The sequence below is a fragment of the Sinohyriopsis cumingii genome, chromosome 5 (genome assembly GCF_028554795.1).
Source record: "Sinohyriopsis cumingii isolate HCF-2022 chromosome 5, ASM2855479v2, whole genome shotgun sequence".
NCBI classification, from domain to species: domain Eukaryota; kingdom Metazoa; phylum Mollusca; class Bivalvia; order Unionida; family Unionidae; genus Sinohyriopsis; species Sinohyriopsis cumingii.
Window position 1 is genome coordinate 137,151,518 of NC_142965.1, and position 25,738 is coordinate 137,177,255.

Below are 25,738 nucleotides of genomic sequence, written 5' to 3' on the forward strand. Positions count from 1 at the left end.
TTTTGCAACCTAAACATTTTTATTTATGTGATACAAGCGATAGAATATAATTTAAGGACAGTATTTAAGTATGTTAGTCATTTTTATTTCAGTAAATTAAAAACTATCAGCTGTTAAAATATTTTAAAAGTATCATCACTGTTGCTTTGTACAGAGTGTGAAAAAACTTTTAAATTCTTCTGTAAAATAGTGACAAGTTGAATTTTGGTTAATAGAAAGAAATTTATAGATGACTAAGGATCAGAAGTCAATATTGGTAAGTCAGTAATAGTTTCTGCAAAGCAGGTTTGGTTCTAGATCACATATCTTCATGGTTCTCTAAGACCTATTGGTCATCATTCAACTGTCATATGCAGAAGACATTATAATAAACATTCTGTGGGCTGTGCTGTCGACTGAACCCTTGTTGAAATCACTCAGCTGGCATAAGCTACTTTTACTTGGTGAAATTCTTCAGCCAGGTTTTCTGAAATCATTTTATAAAATAGATAGTTTGAGAGAGAATCAGTGACGCATATAATTTAGATTACACTAAAACTGAAGCAGCCACAACTCTGGGACAGAAAATAAAATGACACATTCAGATGAATCTAGAGACATAATGTTATTTAGTGTACAGTAAATATTTGGAGAGTAAAAAAACTGGATACACAGTAAATAAAAAAACATTTGTATTTTGTTCAGAGTTTGCTGGAGGAACTCATTTTACATATGAATGTATTTCATAATTACAACCTCAATATGTCACTACACCATATTAAATGTGTCCATTTCACTGACCTTCCTGGATCAAAATTCATACTTACATGTTTATGTGTGTGCATGCATATATATATATATATATATATATATATATATATATATATATATATATATATATATATATATATATATATATATATAGTCAAAATAGTGAAATTCCTCTGGATCAAAACCTCAGTATATCCGAATTCTATCAAAGCATAATTTTTTGTTTAGTTGAATATCTTCACTTTTTCCTGTAAACCGAAATCCCTCAAATCCAAATACTGAAACAAATTTTGATCCCAGATTTGAATGTTATGCTTTAAAAAACCCATAAAAGCAAAACTCAGTTAAATTTTAGAAATTATTTTAGCTGCGCCCTGACACATGCTGGAAAAGATTAATTATGGTTAGCAAGTACTGCAGTGGGCTGATGTGTGAGACAAAAACCTGGAAAATGTCCAGTGGGCTGATGTGTGAGACAAAAACCTGGAAAATGTCCAGTGGGCTGATGTGTGAGACAAAAACCTGGAAAATGTCCAGTGGGCTGATGTGTGAGACAAAAACCTGGAAAATGTCCAGTGGCATGATGTGTGAGACAAAAACCTGGAAAATGTCCAGTGGCATGATGTGTGAGACAAAAACCTGGAAAATGTCCAGTGGCACACAAGGTTAAAACAACACTTGACACTCATGCTGACACAAATTAGGGCTGACATTGGGCAAAGCTAAAGTCTTTATACCATAGGATAGACCTAGCTTTTAAGGCAAATTGATATTAACTAAATGCCTGTAGGTAAGACATTTAAGAAAGATTATATTTATCTCTTTATTATCTCATTGTGATTGATGCTGTTCATTTGTATACATTATTTGCTTGTTTGTTTTTTTATTAGATATCAGGTCTGTTCCCTCCGTTTTGATGCTTGCTGATGGAGACTGATAGAGTATTATTTTAAAAGTCACATTCACTCAGTGACATACCCTAAAGTTTTAGATCTTGTATAGAGATTAAAGTACTTTGTGATTGCTCTGGATGAGCCCTATATAACAAGAAATGGAGTCATTAATGCATGCCACTCTAGTTAAAGATGTATTATACTCCAGGCCCTCTTCAAGCCAGGCTCTTGAAATGTAAATAGGATGAATTACACTGAATATTTAAACATTGTGGAATATCATTCATAATTCCAATGGATTTAAAGTAAAGTTATAAAAATAAATAGTACCTCAGCTGTGTATTGTGACAAAGACTATATTTCTATGTAAAACAGCTGTATTTATTAATCTGACAGGATGTGACTTTCGGAAGGAACTTACATTGCTTAACTAATTCTTTACTAAATGCATGTATTTAAAAAAACATACAGCTTTCTTAATTTTGTGCACTCTTACACAGACACTGATGCTCTCGTAATTACAAACTGTCTCTTTATATAAGCACTAAGAAGACCTTTTTCACACCTCATTAAACTAAAAGCTTCTCAAAATAAGATAACAAATTTGTGTCCCAATGGTTTTCAGTTTTAAGGGATTTAAGTGTGTGTGTATGTGTGTGTGTGTGTGTGTGTAGATAGATAGAAAGTATATATATATATATATATATATATATATATATAGAGAGAGAGAGAGAGAGAGAGAGAGAGAGAGAGAGAGAGAATTCCAGTATGAATCCAGTCATTTAAAATGTTTTAGGATATGTAGCGTGCTTAGCAAAGTAAATGTAAGCAATACAAATGGTATCCATCAGTATCACTAGCAACCTAGTTTGTCATCAAAGTGCAGACTTGGGCAGGTCCTCTAAGTTATCAAGATGCTTGATTGTGACACTCAGATCATGCAGCAATGTTCTCAGTAATCAAGATTACCTTCTCTTGTGTTGCTACAGTTGAAAACTCACCCAAAAAAAACATGGATGTTGGCTTACATTAAAAGCCAGCCATTTCAGCAACTCAGACACATTGAATTATTTTTTTCAGAGTGCATGCACAACACAAGTGTTGCTTTTAACCTTATGAGGAATTCAAAGCTATCTCAGTCATGGCAGTTGTTTCAGTTTTTATCAGCAGATATTCTTAACTCAATAAGAGCATGAGAAATGATGTAACTAGCAAGCAATATTGATATTAAACGATGAAATAATACCATATATATGTGCTTGTAAGTCCAGTCAAACTGCTGACACAAAAATCCAGATCTGCCATAGCACAATGTGCATGCAGATCAGGGTCTGTATTGTTTGTTCTACTGATTACTCCTAGCAAACTGCACAGACCCAGATTTGCTAACACATTATGCAATGGCAGATCAGATGGTCTTTGCATATTGCTGTTGGGCCCATCTTATAAGTTATATATGGTAGGCATAGACCCCTAAAAGTGTGATGGGCTCCATAAATTCAATCCAGGCAGCCCAAAGGGTCCCTTTTCTTGCAGAATTGGAGAAAACACTGGATGTAGAGTAGATTTTGTATGATTTATAGCTGTTACGCCAGTGAGAAATTTTATTTTCAGCCACCTGCAGTGAAGGTTTCATTTTAAATCACTTTTAAGTTTTGCAGACCGCTTTGTGAATTTTCTGATTCTTATATGTTATAGGCATTTAATTCTGTCAGTCTGTAATACATTAAAAGTGTTATACAATTACCATTTTTTTCATAATGTACATACATGAAAGCTATTTATCCTTGATCCCATTAGTGGAGCTTTTACTAACATTACCATAGAAGCTACAGTGATAAATTACTCAACGTTACATTTTTTTTATAAGATTTTGAACAGTTTGGGTATCAGTTTTTCAACCCCAAAATTAGTTTCACACTGTCTCTTCATTGTTTAGTACAAATGACTGCTGTTTTGAGTTTATTGTTAACACTCATAAAATCAAACATAGTGAAGAACATTTTCAGCTGCTTAATACAAAATAAATCTGATGGTGATAACAGAATTTTTTTATTTTTTTTAACCCTGAATTAATATTTCAGTGGTGCAGCACTCAACTTGGTCCCTGTAATTGTATAGCTTTAGGCTATATCGCCTGCATCTCTTCCTTGTTGTTCTCAAAGATAGCACATTCTATTACTTTATGTTTAAAAATTCAGTCTCATTTTTGTTGATAGCATCCTTTTCATCTTTTGGCCCATCTAGGATGATAGCAGCTCTAATTTTCTCTTGTGTATGTAGAGATGTGGCAAACTTAAAGAGAGTGAACTGCAGCCTGCTTTTTACTGTAAGAATAGCCCAACCTGAGCACAGTGCCACCTGCTGGAAACAAGGGACATGACTCACCATTTTCTCATTAGATTGGTGTCATCTCTTCATTGAGAGCACCTGTCAATGATTTAAAAGATTCTGTTTTGTTTTTGCTTTGGGTTTTTTCCAATGACAATACAAAATCCACAAAAAAAATCTACTTTTTATTTAGATTGTTATTTGAATTTCTTTTCATTGATCCTCATTTTCAGTTGTACTAACATTTAACTGTACATTGTATTTGGGCATATCTACCATTTATCCTTCAGTCTCTGAAACAAACCCCGATTTAATAAATAATGCATCCTGAAACATTATCCCAAAGATGTTTTATGTTAAAAGGTTTCAAATAGAACCCAAATTGATATTGCATGCTTGGTAAATTGAAGCTATTAAGATTCTCCATAGCTATCACATTAGGGTGCAGCATGATATGAAGTTGTTAAGAATCTCTGTAGCTGTGTGATTGGGTGCAGCCAGCTATCTCGGGGCAAAGGAATGAGAGGGCAACTGCTGGAAAGGTTTGGAATACTTGCTCTGTTGTATTTGCATATTGGGAAGAGATGACATTTAATTTATCAAAGTGGGTATCATACAATTTATTTCATAGCCCTAATTCCCGGAATTCTCATATGGAAGCAACTTCCAGAGGCTTTCCTGACAGTAGATTTGACATTCAGTTTCTGATACTTTTCACTTCTTAATCCAATTCTAGTACAATATTAATTTTTGCTAGTGAATTAGAAACTTGTACAATTCTGCTCTAGTATTGCCTGTCTCGAGATAGTCCTATGAGAGACCAATTGTCTTGAGAGACCATTATATACCATTGTATAAATCCTCACCTTCTCTTACAGCATGTATGCAGCGTGTCACTATGAAATATTAAAAAAGAACATTGGTTCTTTTTAAAAAATGTGTAAATCTTAGCTCATGAATATTAAAAAGAAATAGTTGCCAGAGATGAGAATGTTCAGAACTCAAACAGCACAAATTAAATTGAACTTTGCAATAGCACCACGTCTATTCAGTTACCACCTGCCTTAACAGACCAAAATAATTGATTCAGTATTTGATATTTAAATATTTTTCAAGGACCACCTGTCTTCTAGGAGAGTTTTTTTTTGGGGGGGGAGGTCTTAACATTAGTTGGTTTGATTTAAACAGTATTTATTGAATATCATCCATAAATATATAGATAGTACATCACAAAGGAAGGAGCAACAAACAATTATATTTACGTAGATTGTTCTCCATCTTGACAGTGTGTATGGTTTTTCTATTAACATTCTTGAACACAATGCAAGAAGGAATGACAGAAAAAAGATGCAAGCAGAATGTCAATAATACAAAAATAATGATGAAATTTGAGCAATTATTATTTGTTTTAAATGTCATTAGAAAGAGATGTATATATTGTTTTATGTTATGGTTGTTGCCTGTGTGATAGGGGTTGGGGGTGGGAGTTGCTAATGTAAAATACTGTGGTAATAGTATCCTGATTATAAACAATTCTTCTGAAGTACCTAATATTTGCCGTATTAATATGAAAACATTTTTTATACAGAAATTCAAATTACATAATAGTATGATTATTTTTAGCCCACCTTGGTGTAGGGCTGGCTACATGAGCTTGTAACTAAGGACCCTGCCTCCTTCCAGCATCATCCAGTGTCTGTCAACAATTTCTTGTTACCACTCTGGAGGTCATATTTACAATCTAGATTTTATCAGATTTGGAGTATGGGGTTATTATGATTAAGATCTTTGATGAGGTCAATAATTAGAGAGATAAGCACATATTAATGAGGAAAGCTTCCATTTGATTGGTGGAATTTGTAACCTTCAAAAGACCATGTTTCTGATACTGTTTTGATCAGTTTGGGAAATGTAAGCTTATTGCATCTGAATGGCTGTGCTTATTACCAGTTGAAAAGCCATATTACTGGTCCAGTTTTGTTCAGACATGAAATAGAGGCTTACGTCAGCAAGACCTATTCAAACTGACAATGAGTGGAATTTGTGCATAATAATGAGATGATCTTGTATCTGATTGGATGAGCTTTGCTATTAAACTTGAGACTTTATTGCTTAATTGATTTTACCAAATTAATTAAAATCTGGTAAATATGTTTATTTTATCAAGATAATGGGGATGATAAGTACAGTTACAATCAAAATAGATGCATGTGGATGAGGAAGCATTACTTGGCAACACTCTAACAACTTTGTTTCTGATCCAGTTGTAATCTGACATGGTATATAGACTGGTATCATTGAGATTAAATATAGGTATAATATGGGGCATATTATTGAGGTGTTCTTGCATCTGATTGGCTGAGCTTGTTACCATTCAAGTGAAGGTATTTCTGACCAGATTTTAATTAATTTGGTAAATCTAAGGTTAGTATCATCAAAACATCATATGACTTTTCTTAGTGATCTTGCATCTGACTGGCAGAGGTTTTTTTTTACCATTCTAGAGACTGTTTTTTAAAATATATTATTTTGATCTGACATGGAATGAAGGTTTAATTATCCTCAAGATGTTAGCTGAATTTAATTGTGTGTATTTTTAGATTTTGAAAGTATCTTTAACAATTTTAGCCATATTGGTATGATGTCTGCAGTGTGGCAGTTTATAGCAATGTCTAGCACTGGGGCATCATACCCTAGACATGAAGATCACATCACACTGAGTTACATTAACCTGACACTAGGCCGACCAGTCCTAACACTTTAAACCTTTTAATGTTGAGTGCCAAGCAAAGTAGCTGATAGTACCATATTTATAAGTCGTTGATATGACTTAGCCAGGAGATACATTACAAAAGTTGTTTACTTACAATACTCATTAAGGATGTTTAATGATATGGTCAGCTGTTAAGTACGCCAGGTAAGCTGCAATATCAGGCACATTTGGACATCATGGATATGTAGACCCCCAGTTGAACTTGACATTGACCCCACCTTCATGATCAGATCAGTTCATGCGTAAATTTATTGTAGATTTTGAGAGAAATGAAAACTAGTAAAGTTTCTGGAAGCTTTCCAATTGGATCACTAATTTCGTTATGGTTGTACTTATAAAATACGCTCATAAAAATGGGATGTGGTATACAAGTAAGATTAACTAAGCCAGCAGTGGCATAAATATATTTTTTTACCATGGTGCATCTAAACAGTTTGGACCTATTGAATCGTTTTTCAGAAAAAATGTATCCAACTCTAGGTTTTCTGGTGGGTTTGAACTCAAACCAAGTCATACCAGTGACTTATAAAAATGGTACTCGCAGCCACCTCGCTTGGCACTCTGCATTAAGAGGTTAGTGTTAGGGCTGGTCAGCCTGGTGTCAGGATAATGTGACAAGGTGGGACATGATGCTGGATGTCTAGGGCATAATGCCCTATTTCTAAACATCACTATAAACTGCCATGCTGCAGACATCATATTGATATGACTGAAAATTGTTTAAAGCTACATTAAAAACTAAATCACACACACACACACACACACACACACACACACACACACACACACACGGTTTTCTGACTCCATGAGAACAGTGTGAAAGTTTGGGGATTTGGTTTGGCAGCGTAGGAGTTGCATTACATTCAGCATCAAAAGTTGATGTTCTTGGTTTAATTGAGACCAATGTTTTAGAACTCCAGATGGAACAATTACCATTACTAATGGATATTTCTCAGTGCAGTAGCCCTTTCAAAAACACTAATAAAGTTTTCTTTCCTGTCCCAGGATGTTATGCATTATATGTCTTGCCTAGATATGATGATTGCACTGCAAATGAACGATGAGCACTCTGTTGCTTTTTAGCTTAGACTTGCATTCTGTTAATGCAAGATTCTAGCCATGAATAAAAATGGGTCCATAGTTTTTGGTGATCCTGGGTAAAATATATTATTAATGCCACCCCTAACACACTTAATCCTCCATTTAGGCCCTTGCCTTTTCCTCAGTATCTTATTTATTCAGTGTGCAACCATCATGACATTTGTGTTAAGGATTAGAATGCACAGCAAGTTAAATTTTATGAGCAATTTACCAAGCAGCAAGAACAGAAACAAAGGAAACTTGTTATGGTGTCTGCCAGAATAAACAGTTGTTTATTATTTCCTTCTCCTTGTTTTTTTTTACTTATACCCATGACTTGTTTAGTTCATTTAGACATTTGAACAATGAATGCAGGCTTTGAACACACTTATTGTATATTGGTGATTTTAATTTTTTGACTATGTACTGCCTGTAGTATACATAGATATCGTTATTAGAGAAGTAGTTGGTACTTACTGCAGTGGTCACCAGTTTGGAAGCGGTTTATTATAGTGCTTGGTGAGGAGTGTATGCCCAATACATAAGTGTCAAGTTCTCCATGTTGGTGTTTGCTGTTCAGTCACACATGTAACAATGGTTCCTAGTAAAACTCGTGCTAAACTTGATGGAGACCATTCCCTTATAAAATCTCTCAGATTCCTGCAGTTGGTTTTGTAAATAGATAAGCTTTTAAATGACCAGTAATATATCTTATGCATTATTGATGTAAATGGGGCAGTTGGATAAAGGAAATTAAACTGTATGTATTACAGTACAAGATGGACTATCAAAGGCACTTAATAGATCTGAATGTTTCTCCTTGAAGCTTCAAGTACAAAAGTTGGGCACATCAACGCCTGACATTTATAAATTGTTCTCCCCACATGTGCATGCAATTACGGACTCCGTCTGTAGACCAGCCGTGCTGACTCCAACTTCTGAAAGTATTTAAAGTTGGATTAAGTGGCATAAGATGCAGAAGGCATTGGAGGTAGCTATAATAGACTAGTAAAATTCTTCCAGGGCTTTCAAAAATAAAAGGAAAAACCTGCTGCTCTGAAATCAATATTAAACTGTTTAAAGGAAGGTAAATAACTTTCAGGTGTTAGGTGTCTAGTTTCTAATCAATGTCAAGTTGTGCAAAGCTCCAGGAAATGGTTTAAAAGGAAGAGGGATGTGTATTGAAAGTTAAAGTGTTATTAAAGCCAGATATAATAATTCACTTTAATTCTGTTTCCACCATTTATCACCTGAATGTGCTTTTCTAGTTTATTTTCAGTTGTAGGATGATTGTATGTTTTAAATGAAGTTATTTTTAATATACCTTTTAGTTTATTTAATGTTCTGTTTGTATTTATTATTAAAGTAAAGTACGTTACTTCAATACATAATGTGTGCTTCTGAGCCAGAGTTAGCAGCACATAACCATAGTGCTCACTTTGAAACCATCAAATTTTTTTCTGCTAGATGGATCTGAAAGAAGTAAATGTATACAGTCGCTTTTAAAAGGCATTTTCTTATAAGCTATTAAAGGAACATAGATATTCTTGGAACCACATCTAAGGAGCTGCAGTAGCTCATTGGATAGAGCATCAGACACATAATTCAAGATTAACAGGTTTGATACCTGCCCATGCCAGTAAAGGTCAGCTTGCTAGATTTGTCTTTGGGGAAAAGCACTTAATTAGGACCTGTTGCCTCCACATGGTATAGGAAATAATGTGTTAATATAGCTGTTAAAACCAACAAAAATAAAAGCATAAAACCGCATTTTATGACCCTTAAAAGGCCAGAAGAACTGTGCTGTGTATATTAACATGGGTTCCCTGGGTGTGTGAGAATGCCTTCATTATCACACCTGGTACTACTGCTTAAGGATGATTGGTTGTGAAATGTAATAATATGAAGGATTGCATGTGAAATGTAATAATATGAAGGATTGCATGTGAAATGTAATATGAAAGATTCATGCGAAATATAGGAGTATTAAGGGTTGTGTATGAGCTGTAAGTGTCAAGGACTGCAAATGAAATGTAAGAATGTTAATTGTTGTATATGAAATGTACAAGTATTAAGGATTGCATTTGTATTGTAGGAGTATTATGGCTAGCATATGAAATGTACATGTATTAAGGATTGCATATGAAATAAAGGAGTGTTAATATTGTTTGTCAAATATACAACAATTGAGGATTGCTTGTGAGATAAATGTAGGAGTCTTTAACATCTTGAAAAATGTATATTTTATGTAGCATTGGATTCAAGCAACCAAAAATCACATTAAATTGTATAGGCTGATTTGCCTTCTCGCACTACCCTAAGCCGAATATCTATTCCCAAGTAATAGTCATTGCTTAGAAAAGTATGGGGAAAGTTCCTTGTCACATAGGTAATGAAAGTTTTGATATCGGTCATGTCATAATTATTGATCTTGTTCTTTGAGCTTTGCAGTTGGCAATTTTTAAATAAAATGAACATGCAGAAGCAGGCAAGACAGAAAACCATAATATTGGGTTATCTCTGTTGTACAGATTCTGGCCTTGTAACATAGTAATTTTATGTACTGTATATACTCACTTATAAGATGCGACCCACTACAAACTGCACAGACCCAGATCTGCCGTCACATAATGTGCCATAAGATCTGGGTCAGTGCAGTTTATTAGGAGTAATCAGTATAACAAACAACATAGAACCTGTTATGTAGGCACATTATACTACAGTAGATTAACATTTTTGTTGTTTGCAGTTGTTTGATTCAACTTACAAGCAAGCATATATGGTACCAGTTGAATAAAGTAAATGATGTTAAATATTGTGTGACCAGAACTTTAAAACATAATCCTACTCTGTCAGAAATACTTAGTTGTTGTTGTTGTTGTGGGGTTTAACGCCATTTTTCAGCACCATAGGCTATACATGGCGGCCAGTATTAATGGTGGAGGAAGAACCCGGAAAACCCCGGAAAGAACCACCAACCCACGAGAAGCTACTGGCAGGCTTTCTCACATGCCCACATTGGCTGAATCTTAGACTCGAACCGCCGCAGACAGAGGTGAGATGGCAGTGATCCGTAACGAAGAGCGCTTTAGACCACTCGGCCACTTGGGGCCCCGAAATACTTAGTGCAATCCTTCCTTTTTATGTGTGATACAGTTTTGTCCTGTGAGAATGTCATGTGAGAATTTTACACCTGTTCCACTGAATGCACTTGTTACAGCATCGAAATTGATATAATGCTTGTGTCACATGAACATCTACAAATTTTCTTGTAGTTTTCAAATAAAATAATATTTTCTGTCCTAAACATTACTGGTAGTTAAATTTCTTTTTTTAAAGTGAAAATTTGCATGATTTTCCTAATAATCTAAAAACAGAAAACTCTTAGTTGTTTTTTTTCAAAGCTAATTATCAGTGCTGATAGTGCACTATCTTGTTTTTTCAACACTAGTTCCTTGTGAGAAAAGAGGGAAAAAATAATCCATTATATGCATTGGTGTGAGACAGAATTCCACATAATCCATGGTATGCATCGATGTGAGGTAGTGAATTCCACAGAATCCAATGCATCATATGTATTGATGTGAAATAGGGAATTCCACAGAATCCATTTTATGCATTGGTGTGAGATAGGGAATTTCACTCACAGATCACAAATTGGGGGCAGGAACTTGGCAATACATTATTGAAGCCTCATTCCTCCCAATACATTTTGACCCGTGATTGAGATTTTCTTATCCCACACCAACACATGATGGATTCTCCTAGTCTCACTATTTACATGTGAGATAAAAATTAAATCATTGCTATCTTTATCATGAAGGTGCAATAAATGGCTCTCCGCTGAGGCCACCCCTCACCCCCATCAGATGATTTTTAGCCAAAAAATTTACCTCTATGATGGACAAGCTGGTAGTTTGTCTTACACAGTGATATTTTTTCTCAGTATTTTCATAAAAGACATACTGAATCTAAATCTGCACACAAGTAACAACAGAAACACTTATAGAAAGTATATCTTCTCTTTCTTCTATTGCAATTCAAAGTATTTATTTAAAATGCCATATGCCAAAAAATGTCAAATCTGCGAGTAGCCAAGAAGTGTGACTGTGAGCTCAGAGGCAAGAATTTATAAGCAACCACTAAAGCCAGTATAAAGCTTAAACCTGAAAACCACCATTATATATTTTTTCCAAACATATTTTGACAATTCAGACATGGAATGCATATGCCATTCTATAAAGTTAAGCCATTATCTTACGGCCATCTTTGCATTTACCATGTATATGTTCAGATATGTACTATGAACTAAATTAGACCAAGCAAGAAAATATGTTTCCAGTCAGCCAACCATCCCAGTTTCACACTGCTGACCCTAGCACTTCCCTCCCACCCCCCATGGTAAATTTTTGTACATGAAATATGTTTTGTTCTGGGGTTTTTTAATAGTAAAAAAAAAGCCTGTCTACCCTAATTTTAAAACCAGTGCAATAGGAAAGGCACATTTGTTTTCATGGAGGCATTTCCACACTTTTTTTATGCGAAGTCCATGTAACATTGAAATAATGACTGTTGAAATCCATGAACAAAACACATTGCATTGATTCTCATGTTATGCAAAAAGACCTTCAGAAGTGCTGGAAAGTTCTTTCATATATTTCAGTCGTGACCCGGGGCCCTGAGTGGCCGAGTGGTCTAAAGCACTCACTGCTACAGATCACTGCTATCTCACCTCTGTCTGCGTGGGTTTGAGTTGCGGGTTTGGCCTATTGTGGGTATGTGAGAAAGCTTGCCAGTAGCTTCTCATGGGTTGGTGGTTCTTTCTTGGGTTTTCCTGGGTTCTTCCTTCACCATTAATACTGGCCGCCATGTATAGCCTATCTTGTGCTGAAAAATGGCATTAAACCCAACAACAACAACAACAAGTTGTGACCCAGGTCGCTGCAAATTGGTAACAGCTCCAGAACGTAGATTTGATAAGGAAGTAGTTCAAATACAGGTCCAATTTAGGTTCCATTAATATGAAATAATACAAATGAATTTGATTATCTAGGGAGAAATTTTGCTTCATAAGCAATTTTCTGGCACTTGTCCCCTTTTTGAATTATGTAATTACGTATCTTCACTCTGTCCTTTTATTAAAAATTTGAATGTGATTATGTCAGAATGGCTTTTCTCAGCTTGAGGAATCCCCAGTAAACTGTCATTCGTGTCATATACACCCAAGAGGAAAATGAGTATTTAACAATTTCAGTGCCATTGTAACCTATGATCAGTATTGCTGACAAACAGTGTCCAATCAGGTTCTCACTTCAGGTACATTTAATACAGCATGATGTATATTACCTGTCCCAAGTGCGTTTATGTGCCCTCATGGCCCCCATCCACCACCAATGATTAATTTCCTTAAAGTTTAAACATAACTGAAATCAGCAAATTCTTGGTTTACCTTTTACTTAGTAATGTGATCACATGATACAGGGGTGCATAGTTTTTATGTGTATAAAAAAATAAATAAACTTAGTTTCACTTAGCCAGAATCAGATGCAGGTGTTGACCTGAAGTTCTCAATTTCTCTTCCTGCTTCCTCTGTGCCAACCTGTTTCCAATTTATACAAAATCTTCTAAACTCTTGGATGAGGGATAAATAATAAACAGAACTTCCATAGCAAACACCATTTGCTCCCAAAATTGCCTCCAAGGAAAAAACAAAGATTTGACAGCTTTGTAGTACGAGAGTTTAAATATTGTTTCTGACGACATCACATAAAAACTTGTGCAGGAGGGGTTAAAGTTTTAGCTCATTTCCAGCATTCCCCCATTTCTCTGGGCACACCTATTAAATGTATGTGATGCAATTTATGTGATACACAGATCATATACTAAACTAAAACAATTGCCAGAACACCAGATCACAAATACCAAGCCTGGAAATTCTTTTCAAAGCATGTGTAATGTCTATTTTTATATACCTAATTCTTATCCATAAATTATACGTTAAACTGAAATATATATATGTGTATATATATATATATATATATATATATATATATATATATATATATATATATATATATATATATATATATATATATATAAAAGAATTTAATAATATAAAGAAGTCATTCTTAAATATGAACTCCAAAATGAAAAGTAAAGTAAAATTATGTAAGTAATTTTAATAAAAATTCTAATTACCATCAGTTTGGACAAGACCAGTGACTTATTTCAGAAACCATCTGTCATTTATGATCATTTTTTTGAAAAACAAGACCTATTGCCATGTATAATTTGATGACCTCTGTTGCAAGACCACATGTCTTAATTGATAGACCAGTTTTTATTAGAATAATAGACCAATTTTTATTACAATAATATATATCATCTGTGCTTACTTTTAAGCCGAGTCAACAGCAAACTGCACAGATCCAGATCTGCTATCACATAATGCACTGACAGATCTGGCTCTGTGCAGTTTGATATGAGTAATATTGACTCTGATCTGCAGGCATATTATGATACAGTAGATTGGGATCTTTATTGTTTGCAGTTTGATTCGACATATAAGCAAGTAGATACTGTAGTCTTAGGCTTTTAATGCATGCTTTACTGTATTGATTTAGGATGCTAATATTATGTATGAGAGAACACATGTGACCTATAGGTGAATAAATCTTAATTGAAACGTTCAATACAAAGAAGAAAAGTTGAGTAACTATTAATGAATTGCATATGCTTTGTTGAATGTACATCTATGTTCCATTTGTTGAATATTTCCTGTCAGAGATTTGATTTCATTTGCCTTTCATTTGTTGTTCTCACAGGACAGCAGTGGAAATTTAGTGTTGATTATTCTTCTCCATCAAATATAGTGTTTTATATGGATTTTAGCTTTATCTGCAGTTATTTGTGCATTATGAAATGGATTATTGATTTCAATTAATGCTTTTCCCTTCATTTTGCTATCAGATATTAAGTTGTGTTTAGATCTTGTAATATCAACTATCAGTGGAGATGACTTGCTGCAGTGCTTGTGTCTTTCACAATACCTAGAACTGACATTATCTGGCAAATCATGCCATCGAGTGTAACAGTTTTGTATTTTACTCAGTTGCTTTCTTCTTGTGGTGAGAAAAACTTGATCTAGCTTGTAAAGGTAATGGGCTTGTTTCTATTGCCATCAACAAAACCTTGATATCAGGGCATCAGCTGTTCGTAAGTGATCCACCACACCCGACAAAGATACCATACTATGTAAAAAGCCACTTTTAAACTTCCTGATAAAACCCTTGGGATTGCATGGGACTTGTATTGCAGGCATGTTCTAGGTGTTTTACACATTCAGGATAAATTAGTTGGATCTGGTACTGCAATGGTGATAGACAGAAACAGGTTTTGCATTATGTGCATGACTGTCATAGTTCTTAGTGTCTTGTGTTTTCTACTCCATTTCAATACTTTTTAAATATGTTTGATAAATTTACATTTTTAACAGACATTTTAAGGCACATTTCCCATGATTCTGAAGGCAGTGTTGTCTTTTACAGTAACATAATAAACTTTAATATAGATAATACCCATCTTTGTTGGTTTGACATGGGATGGCTTGTAGATTACACATCAAAGCAGGAGAATGAAATTCAGTGTTCAAAACTTATTCCAAATCACATGTTCTGAACAGTGGTACTGCATTTTAAGGTACATCAACTTAATAAATGATCTTCTTTTGCTAATAAACTTAAAAAAGAAACAAAATGAATTTTATTTATCTAAATTGATATATATTTCAGCTTCATAGTATGCAATTTAGTACAGACATGTGAAAAAATATAAACCAACGAAATTGTATACATACACAATAAATTTTAATTTACTTCTTGAAATTAGAACTTAACATTTTCAATGTTTTTCAGAATTGAATAATAAAATGGGATAAAGCTTATCTGAATATTTTAAAATGTAGTCAAGTTTTTAAAAAAAAAATCTGTTTATCTTAGAATTAACGTCATGATGATTTTACATATTTTAATGACCAAAACAAAAATTGAAAACTTTTAATATTTTCAGTTCTACCTGTGCCTTAATTAAAATTGTTGTAAAAATACATACTGTAAACAGCAAAATTGCATAAATTGCATATTGCACTGGCAGATCTAGGTCTATGCATTTTGTTATTTCAAATTATTAAAACAAATAACATACACCAATTATATGCCAATCCAGTATGTGATGACAGACAATTTGTCTATGTTTTTTGCAATTAGACCAAACATACTGTATGTACAAATATATGCAGTGCACGGTGCATACATGTCAAGACTCCCTTGATCTCATACTTTAGTGGAATTAAAACAATAATCTTGACTGAATGGAGCAATGAGAAAAAATCATGATTTTACCTTAGCTGATGTACTGAAAATTCATTATTTTTCACAGGGTTCCAGTTTTCATCGGATATCAGTTTTCCTAGGTTGCCAGTTATGATGGGGTACCAGTTTTCATGGGATACCCATTTTTGATGGGATAGCAGTTTTTATTGGGTGCCAATGTTAATGGGATAGCAATTTTCACAGATACCAGTTTTCATATGGTACCAGTTTTCATTAGGCATCTGTTTTCATGAGATACCAGTTTTCAAGTGGTACCTATTTTTAGTTCCAGATTGGGGGGATTTTATGGTTTCTTGGGAAATCAGGAATTTCAGAACCCATTGAGCAGTTATTCTTCTCTGGATAAATTAAGATACCATTCCCAAGCAATAAAAAAATGTATGGACAAAAATAACATTTTTCACAAAACCACAAAAACTGACACCCATGAAAATAAATGAATCTTGGATATTTTTTATTATTCTGTGGTCATTCCATTTTTGCTTTCATAAGATTGTATCATGCATTTATTGTAAGGTTTCTAAAAGAACATTTTTTCAGAGAGTCACTTAAATTCTTATTATTTCCCTTGCTGGCTCAAAGCTGTCAAATAAGCATGATACATCATACTGCATGTCATATGGCACAAGGCTATAAAATAAGCTTGATATTCATACTGCATGTCTCATGGCCAGAGGCTGTAAAATAAGCATATGTCATACTTTACGTCACATGGCCCAAGACTGTAAAATAAGCTTGATATTCATACTGCATGTTATATGGCCCAAGGTTGTAAAAAATGCATGTCATAATTTATGTCACATGGCCCAAGACTGTTAAATAACCATATATCATACTCCATGTCATATGGCCCAAGGTTGTAAAGTAAATGCCATACTGTATTTAATATGTTTGAAAGCTGTAAAATAAGCATATGTTATACTGCATGTCATAAGGCCAGAGGCTGTAAAATAGCATGTCATACTGCATGTCATATGGCCCAAGGCTGTAAAAATAAGCATTTCATACTGCATGTCATAAGACCCAAGGCTGTAAAATAAGCGTGTCATACTGCATGTCATAAGACCCAAGGCTGTAAAATAAGCTTGTCATACTGCATGTCATATGGCCCAAGGCTGTAAAATAAGCGTTTCATACTGCATGTCATAAGACCCAAGGCTGTAAAATAAGCATGTCATACTGCATGTCATAAGACCCAAGGCTGTAAAATAAGCGTGTCATACTGCATGTCATATGGCCCAATGATGTAAAATAAATATTGCATGTCATACTGCATATCATATGGCCCAAGACTAAAATAACTATACATCATACTACATATCATATGGCCTGAGGCTGTAAAATAATTATAGGTTACTGCATTTGTATGGGAAAATATAAACAAGTTTTTTGGATGGAATACTGCATGACTTGGGAGTGCAGTATATCCATCTGACAAAAGGAGTTAATATTTTCTCATACAAATACAGTAAACTTTTTATTATATGCGCATTTTCTTTTTCTACCTAAGGCATAATTATATAAACAAAATACACTTCAAGAAACAAAGTAAATGAATGCATGCCGTATTCCAAACTAAATACACAAGCACAGATTCATCACTACACAACAACAACATTATTAATGCGCACATAACTCATCCCAGATAAATTTAAACTTAGTCGCGCTAGACATAACTTAAGAAAGAAATGGCATTTTTGTCTACTTAAAATTGAAATTTTTTGAGTCATATTGTGAATGAATGCACATTGCAACAGCTATTCCATTTGATCTGGAATGAATAGATTTTAGTATTTTTGTTGATTTTATGAAAATTGTGTGATTATGGATTGAATTTATTTGTGCAAATTATACGTGACATCTGCAAGTGTTTTCTGTTCTGTCATTGACTAATTGAAATCATAATGTGGAGTAAATATGAAGTCTTTCAATTGCATTTATCCAAAAGACACTTTGGTATTTAAAGTTTATTTTATTTTGAGTGCATTAAGGAGGATGTAATTGCACTTGGAATATAGTCAAAATTACAGTACAATTTCGAAATGTGTAATCAAGCTTGAGAACCCATGACATGGGTCATGTAATTCAGATTTGCAGAACTAAGAAAGTACATTTTGAGGAAATCCATGATGTAAAACTGTCAGTATATTTTTTGCCATTCTTATTACCAGCTAAAGGAGACAGTTCATGCCTTGTAACTTGAATGTTATTTGTAGGTACCCATCATTTTTATGAAATCTGGCATATATTGCCAAAATCTGAAACATTGTTTCAAAAAAGTTGATGCAGAATGCAGCAAAGCAGCTGGTATGTGGCAGTCCACGAAACATCTGCTTTAGTTCATTCAGAAACAAATTTAATCAACCAAAACGTAAAGCCTCTGCTACATGAGTGTACTCGTTTTGTCGGATGGATATACTGCACGTAAAGCGCCTACTACTCGAGTGTGCATGATTTGTTTACAAATCAGAAGTGCTGGCATCTGTGTCCATTGTTTGTTTACAATAGAAAGCAGTTCCTTTATGCACGTGAATGCATTATGAAGGTGTACAATATCGTAAAATACTGAACGATTCTGACAGTGTAAAGTTTATGGAGAAAAAAATGAGCATATAATAAACATGTCATACTGCATGTCATATGGCCCAAGATTGTAAAATAAACATGTCATACTGCATGTCATATGGTCCAAAGCTGCAAAATAAACTTAAGTTAAACTGCATGTCATAAGACCCAAGGCTGTCAAATAAGCTTATGGCATACTGCATGTCATATGACCCAATGCTGTCAAATAAGCTTATGACATACTGCATGTCATATGGCCCAAGGCTGTCAGATAAGCAAGATATATCATACTGCATGTCATATGGCCCAAGGCTGTCTGATAAATATGGTATCTCATACTGCATGTCATATGGCCCAAGGCGGTAAAATAAGCATATGGCATACTGCATGTCATATGACCCAAGGCTGTAAAATAAGCATGGTATGTCATATTGCATGTCATTAGAGTTGACTAATGGTGTTTAAGTGTTTAGCATGGAGAATTCTCAACTGAAAGGGTATTGGCTCAAATAAAATCATACCATTGGATCATCCACCATATTATATCCTTGTTTCTTGGCACGAAATGTCCTACTTATGTTGATATTTTGTAATATACCAAACCAAATATGACAACTGGGGACATATTTTTTCCAGTAACACAAATTTTGTCAAGTTCTGAAACAGAATGTCATCTGTTTTGTACTCCTGCAATATGGTGATGTTTTGCAGTTTATTTGTTTTACCAATATTGATTTCACAAGTTCCATCAAGCAACTGTATGTGACCCACTTTCATTGGTCCAGATGTCAGTGTACATGTATTTTGGTTGCATACATGATGATAGCCAATGAATGCAAATTACTTTTGATGGACAACCACATATGTACACATATTGGAACCAATCCTTGGAATGCAGTATTGAAAAGCAAGCAAAGATGCCACTGTGTAATTCAAGATTTTAATAGTATTTTATGTTTCCATATTTTCTGTGGCTTATTTTGTCCTTTCCTTCTTTTTGAATAAAACCAATGTTCTTAATATTGACTTGTATTATTTTAACCAATAAAAGTAATAATTTAATTGAATTTTTGTAACTAATTCTTCCTTAAAGATGAATTGGTGGACAAAAGACTGTTAGAATCTCACATTTTCTAGAGTAATATCTACTAAGAGCCAGAGACTAAATATTGTGTAGTAACCTCATGGATCAATTTTATAAATACAAAGAATCCTTTCCTTCATAAAGCATTAAAATTGTCACTTACAATCGAGTGGATTTATATTAAGTAAAAAGTATCAAAAGTAGAAGTTATCCTGTCCAATGTCAGAATTTACAATACAGGTGAGTGTCCATATATAAGACGTAAGTAAAAGTAATCCAATGTCAGAATTTACAATACAGGTGAGTGTCCATATATAAGGCGTAAGTAAAAGTAATCCAATGTCAGAATTTACAATACAGGTGAGTGTCCATATATAAGCGTAAGTAAAAGTAATCCAATGTCAGAATTTACAATACAGGTGAGTGTCCATATATAAGGCGTAAGTAAAAGTAATCCAATGTCAGAATTTACAATACAGGTGAGTGTCCATATATAAGGCGTAAGTAAAAGTAATCCAATGTCAGAATTTACAATACAGGTGAGTGTCCATATATAAGGCGTAAGTAAAAGTAATCCAATGTCAGAATTTACAATACAGGTGAGTGTCCATATATAAGGCGTAAGTAAAAGTAATCCAATGTCAGAATTTACAATACAGGTGAGTGTCCATATATAAGGCGTAAGTAAAAGTAATCCAATGTCAGAATTTACAATACAGGTGAGTGTCCATATATAAGGCGTAAGTAAAAGTAATCCAATGTCAGAATTTACAATACAGGGGAGTGGCCATATTTAAGGCTAAAGTATAAGTAATCCATTGTTAAAATTTATGTCCAAGTGTTCAGACATATATTAGCCTAAAGTACAAAAAATTCTGTCCAACATCAATTTACACTGCGAGGGTTGTATATTACTGGCAGCTTACCAAGAATATTAGGTTACGTATTGTATATGCAGTGAAGAATTTCATGAGGAAGCAATATAGTATTCCCTTGTTTTAATGTTGTCTTTGAGATCCGTAGACTGCATTATATTGCAGGATACAGTATACCCTCATTATAATGCTGTACATTGGAATCAAAGTGTATATACTATCTTATAATTAAATACAGGATACAGTACTACCTCGTTATAATGCTGTCAGTTGGAGCCAAAGTGTATACTATCATATAATGAAGTACATGACACTGCTACTTCACTATAATGCTTTCCATGGGAAGCATTGATTTCACTGCCTTATAGTGACACTGTCTTATAATGAAGTACATGATACAGTACTCCCTCATTATAATGCTTTCCATGGGGATCCAATATACTGCCGTATAGTGAGACCTTCTTATAATGAAGTACATTATACAAATAATTCTACCACAAAAATGGGATCCATTACCATACCTTATTACAGGAAATGTATTATAATAAAGGGATGTATAGCAAGGGAATGGTGTAATATTTACTGTATTTTTGAGGATGCCGTGGAGAAAAAAATTTAATTTGCATAATTCCAACAACCTATACTGAGAAAGTAGTCATTTTGATTTGTTATGTACAAAGATATACATCTTAAAAAAATATAAGTCTAGATAGATAAAATCAGTGGTCTTGATTGTTGAACTGGAATACAAATTTTATAATTGAGAACCTGGTAGAACATGGACAGTCACTACAAGTACATGACATTATATATGTAAATTAAATACGATTACCAAAAAATGAAAAAATTCTGTCTCTTACAGATAAATAATACATGCTACTGTAATCAACTGTATTGATAATTTCTACGTATGGACTATAGCAGGCTTGATGCCTGTATCCAATGGCTGAAAGCATTTGGTTTACTCAGGTCTTATCCTTCATCTTGATTAACAAGAGTCTTATTTCATCATCATCTGTTTTCTCAAAATGAATCTTGGATAATCTTGGAATATATTTCACCATGTGATTGGTTATAAATATTTAGTTTTAAAACAAAAATAGGACTCTAGAAGAACTTTCTTCGCTATCAAAGACAGAAATCTGAAAGGATTTAAGCAATCATTTACTTGAATGAGTCAGATAGTGGTGTTTCATTGGTTGAATGCCAGTGATGATGTAAGTGGGAAATTATCAGTAGGAGATATATCCTTTGTAAATTATAATTATCTACTACTATTAAAAGGGGGACTCTTATCTGAAGTCCCCAATAATATATGAAAATAAAATACAGTTTGTTCAACAATCATCAAAAAACCACGAAAGTTTGACAATGCCAAAAATCCAGTCCACACATTACTCCATAATCTAGCAGAAAGTCCCTGAAAAAGTTGCATCACTTGATGTATATAAATTACATGAAAGGGTTTGTTTATGACAGATGTTTATGATTAAGTGCAAAGACATATCTTTATGAACTGTTTGAAAAACAACCTGAACCCTCAAGATTATTGTTTTTCCTGATCCATAAGAAAAAAACTTGTATCAGTTAGCTTGTAGATTATGACATCAAGCAAAATTCAAATTCCTAACTGTGACAAATTGAGTCATAAAACCTCCTGGTAATGGTGCATTATCATTCCCCTCATCTTATCTAGACACAATCTTTCCAGCAATTACACACAACCTGGCCCTAACACAAGACCAAGCTCAGCTGCAACAGGCACAGGGAATTAAAACACCTTTGTATCATACATCTAATCTAGGCTGGCTTCCTTTACTCATTGTGTCTCTCTCTGATCCTGTGTGTGTATTATAGGCCCCAGTTATCTGGATAGTGTTTTTATTGACAAGTTTGATGGGAAGCCAGCTCAATGTGCAAGGAATCAGTAGCAGTACATCATCATCAGTTTGGAATGGGGATTTGGGTTGATGAAGACAAAAATAACTGAAAGAATATTGTTGCCCAAAGGAAAGTTAATGCCATATTACCCATACTCTTTTTTTCATAAAAACAATTAGAATATTGATATCTTGGCTTAGCGCAAAGCTGGTCAGTCAACTAATAGGTTAATTAATTAATTAATGTCAATGACCTATTGAATACATTGAATGACCCAGTGGGTTGTCTGTGCCTGTGATGGTTGTGCAGAATAAAAATTTCATATTTTTATAACTTAAATAACTCACTACAATTTTCACGAAATTTTGACCATGTACAGTAAAAGCTGTCCTGAGAGACCACTGCTATGAGAGACCACCTGTCTTGAGAGACCAGGCTCTCCATGTACAGATTTATTGATTATATAGTGTTATGACATGTAATGAGAGACCATTATGTTTTGGCAGAAGAGGTGGGCTTTCAAGATAGGTTCCCCTGCTTCAAAGTCCTTTCTCATATAGCATGATTGTTAGCTCTGCTGGTCATAGACCAGAAGAACTCAAATGAAAAACTTTTTTTCTGCCCATCATCCATCTATTAGCACAAGTTTGTTGTCACTACTACTCCTAAACTACTTGGAGGATTGCCATGAAATATTACATGTGCATTCAGTCCATGGTCTGGTTTGTCATAAACAAAAATGATACCACATCCAGTATGGCCTCCAGAGTGGACATCCTGTTGTTGCTACTTCTCCTGAATGGATCTAGTTTTCATGAAAAGACTTTCCCGGTAATATGATGTCTGGTTGCTCATGCATGCAAACGGTGCTGATCTATCATCCAGTATGGTCACCACAGCAGCCATCTTGAAAATCCTGTTATTGTTACTTCTCAACAGAAAGTCCTCTTGACATATTGTCACACCACAAGATTTCTTGTTTTGCCTAGTTAGTCATAAAGAAGATAGTGCTGATCTGATTTCATTTATGCCACCGCAGTGGTGATCTTGAAAATCTTGTTATCACTTAACTCCTTCAAAATGGATGGTCATGTCAGCATGGAGTATTCACCAAACAACTTCTTATGATGTATAGTTGGTCCTAACTGAATATGGTGCTAATCTATTTTATAATATGGCCACCATGGCAGCCATCTTGAAAATTGTGTTATTGCTACTTTTCCTGCAACGGAGAGTCATATTGACATGGGGTTTACACCAGAAGACTTCTCATGATGTCAGATTAGACAAACAAAAATGGTGCTGATTTGATGTCTAATATGGCCACCACATCAGCCATGTTGAAAATCTTGTTAAGCTACTAGAATATGGTTTTCACCAAAAGATTTCTAATGACATCTGTTTGGTCCTAAATGAAAATGGCACTAATCTGATATCCATTATGTCCACTGCAGTAGCTAATTTGAAAATCTTGTTATTACTCTAGATTATCATAGATGGCTTGACCACTCATCGGTTGAAAGTAAGAAATGGTTTCAGCTTGAATTCTTGGAAATTCTTTTCACCTAGTTGAGCATCAGACCCCTCAAGGGACTCTTGTTTCACATTTAAGACAACAATTTCAAAGAAATAACTAATGTATGCTAATTAGCGGGTGGATCATTCTTCTAAAATCAAAGAGGTCACTTTTACCAGGGCAGTCAGATGTGCAAAGTGAGTGTATTAACAATGCAACATTCTTCAAAACCTTAACTTTGCTATTGTACATATTGAGCTTCAAAGCACAACAGTGGAATAAGCAGTTTGAGTGACCACCTTGGGTGCAGAAGGTCATGGGTTTGAACACCAGCTGAGTCATACCAGAGACTTATAAAAATGGTACTAGCAGCTGCCTCACTTGGTGCTCAACATTAAGTGACTAGTGTTAGGACTGGTCAGCCCCATGGCAGGATAATGTGACTGGGTGGGACATGCTACATGTCTGCAGCATGCATCCCCCGTGCTTGACATCACTATGAACTGCCACACTGTAGACATTGTAGCGATAAACTCAAATTGTTAAAGCTACATTAAAATTCTCCCCCAAAACAAATACTGAGCTTAAAAGACTCTTCTTTTTTGCAAAACAAAACAGACCCAGACCCACCTCTAAACATGGCATGTGTATTGTAGTAATATTTGAACACAAGTGCACATGGGGAGAAATGTAATCAAAATTTAAATCCATACAAAATTCCTGCATAAAATTAGGTTAGTGAGCTTTCATTTATGGGGAGTGACTTGAAAATATTTCTCTTATGCAAGAGTCTTGTTTAACTGAAATGGAGTGTCATTTCCAAAGTTAAGAAAATTCCATTGCCATGACAACCAATTTTATTAATCACAGGAAATGTTTTATATGTCAACATTCTCTCAGTTTTGTCAAAAGTATTATCCTGTCAGGGTTGACAGTCTTATAAGATACAAAACAATGGGATTTTTATCTTCCTGTAAGTAAATAAAACAGCTTCCATTCATCAGACAAAAAAATTGCCAAGGGTAATTGAATTGTGTCTGATGGAAGAAGACTCCTGGCAGATCACCATATTTCTTAAATACCAGCCATGAAAAATTATCTCTGGTTAATTAAGTTTGGGAGAAGTTTGGCATTATATGTCGAGGTTAATAAGAAAAGTTATGAATCAGGAGAGGGGGAGAGTGTAGCCAGACTGTGTCACTCAACACACTGTCAGATCTCTTAATCCACACAGAAAATGGAGAATTTGCAAGCACAACTACTACATTGCTTCTGTAGCTTCACTGAAGTTACTGAAATAAAGAGTTGACCATATTTGTGCATTTTTGTGATACTATGCTGACAAATGGTTATTGTGGTGAATTTTCACAAGAAATTTCATTTTGTGGCATTTTCTACAAATGCCGGCAAAACTGTCCAACATAGTGTGTTTGACTGGATCCAAACTGTCAGTATAGACACATTAAAACCATCACTATAGATACATTCAGACCATCATTATAGATACATTAAAACCATCATTATAGATACATTCAAACAAATATGATTAATACATTCAAACCATCATTATAGATACATTCAAACCATCACTAATAATGAA

General features: G+C 34.3%; 1 protein-coding gene and 1 long non-coding RNA gene across 3 annotated transcripts in view; one reads left to right on the forward strand and one right to left on the reverse strand.

Moving 5' to 3' along the window:
- LOC149800323 (ATP-dependent (S)-NAD(P)H-hydrate dehydratase-like) overlaps positions 1 to 25,738 on the forward strand; it is a 269,318-nt gene that overhangs the window by 134,019 nt on the left and 109,561 nt on the right. The gene's annotated exons all lie outside the window — the stretch shown is intronic.
- The window catches only part of LOC149800324 (uncharacterized), a 53,765-nt gene continuing 36,288 nt past the window's right edge, over positions 8,262 to 25,738 (reverse strand). The window contains exon 3 of the long non-coding RNA XR_016421360.1: positions 8,262 to 8,765. This is a non-coding gene — a long non-coding RNA (uncharacterized LOC149800324). The remainder of the gene's footprint in view (positions 8,766 to 25,738) is intronic.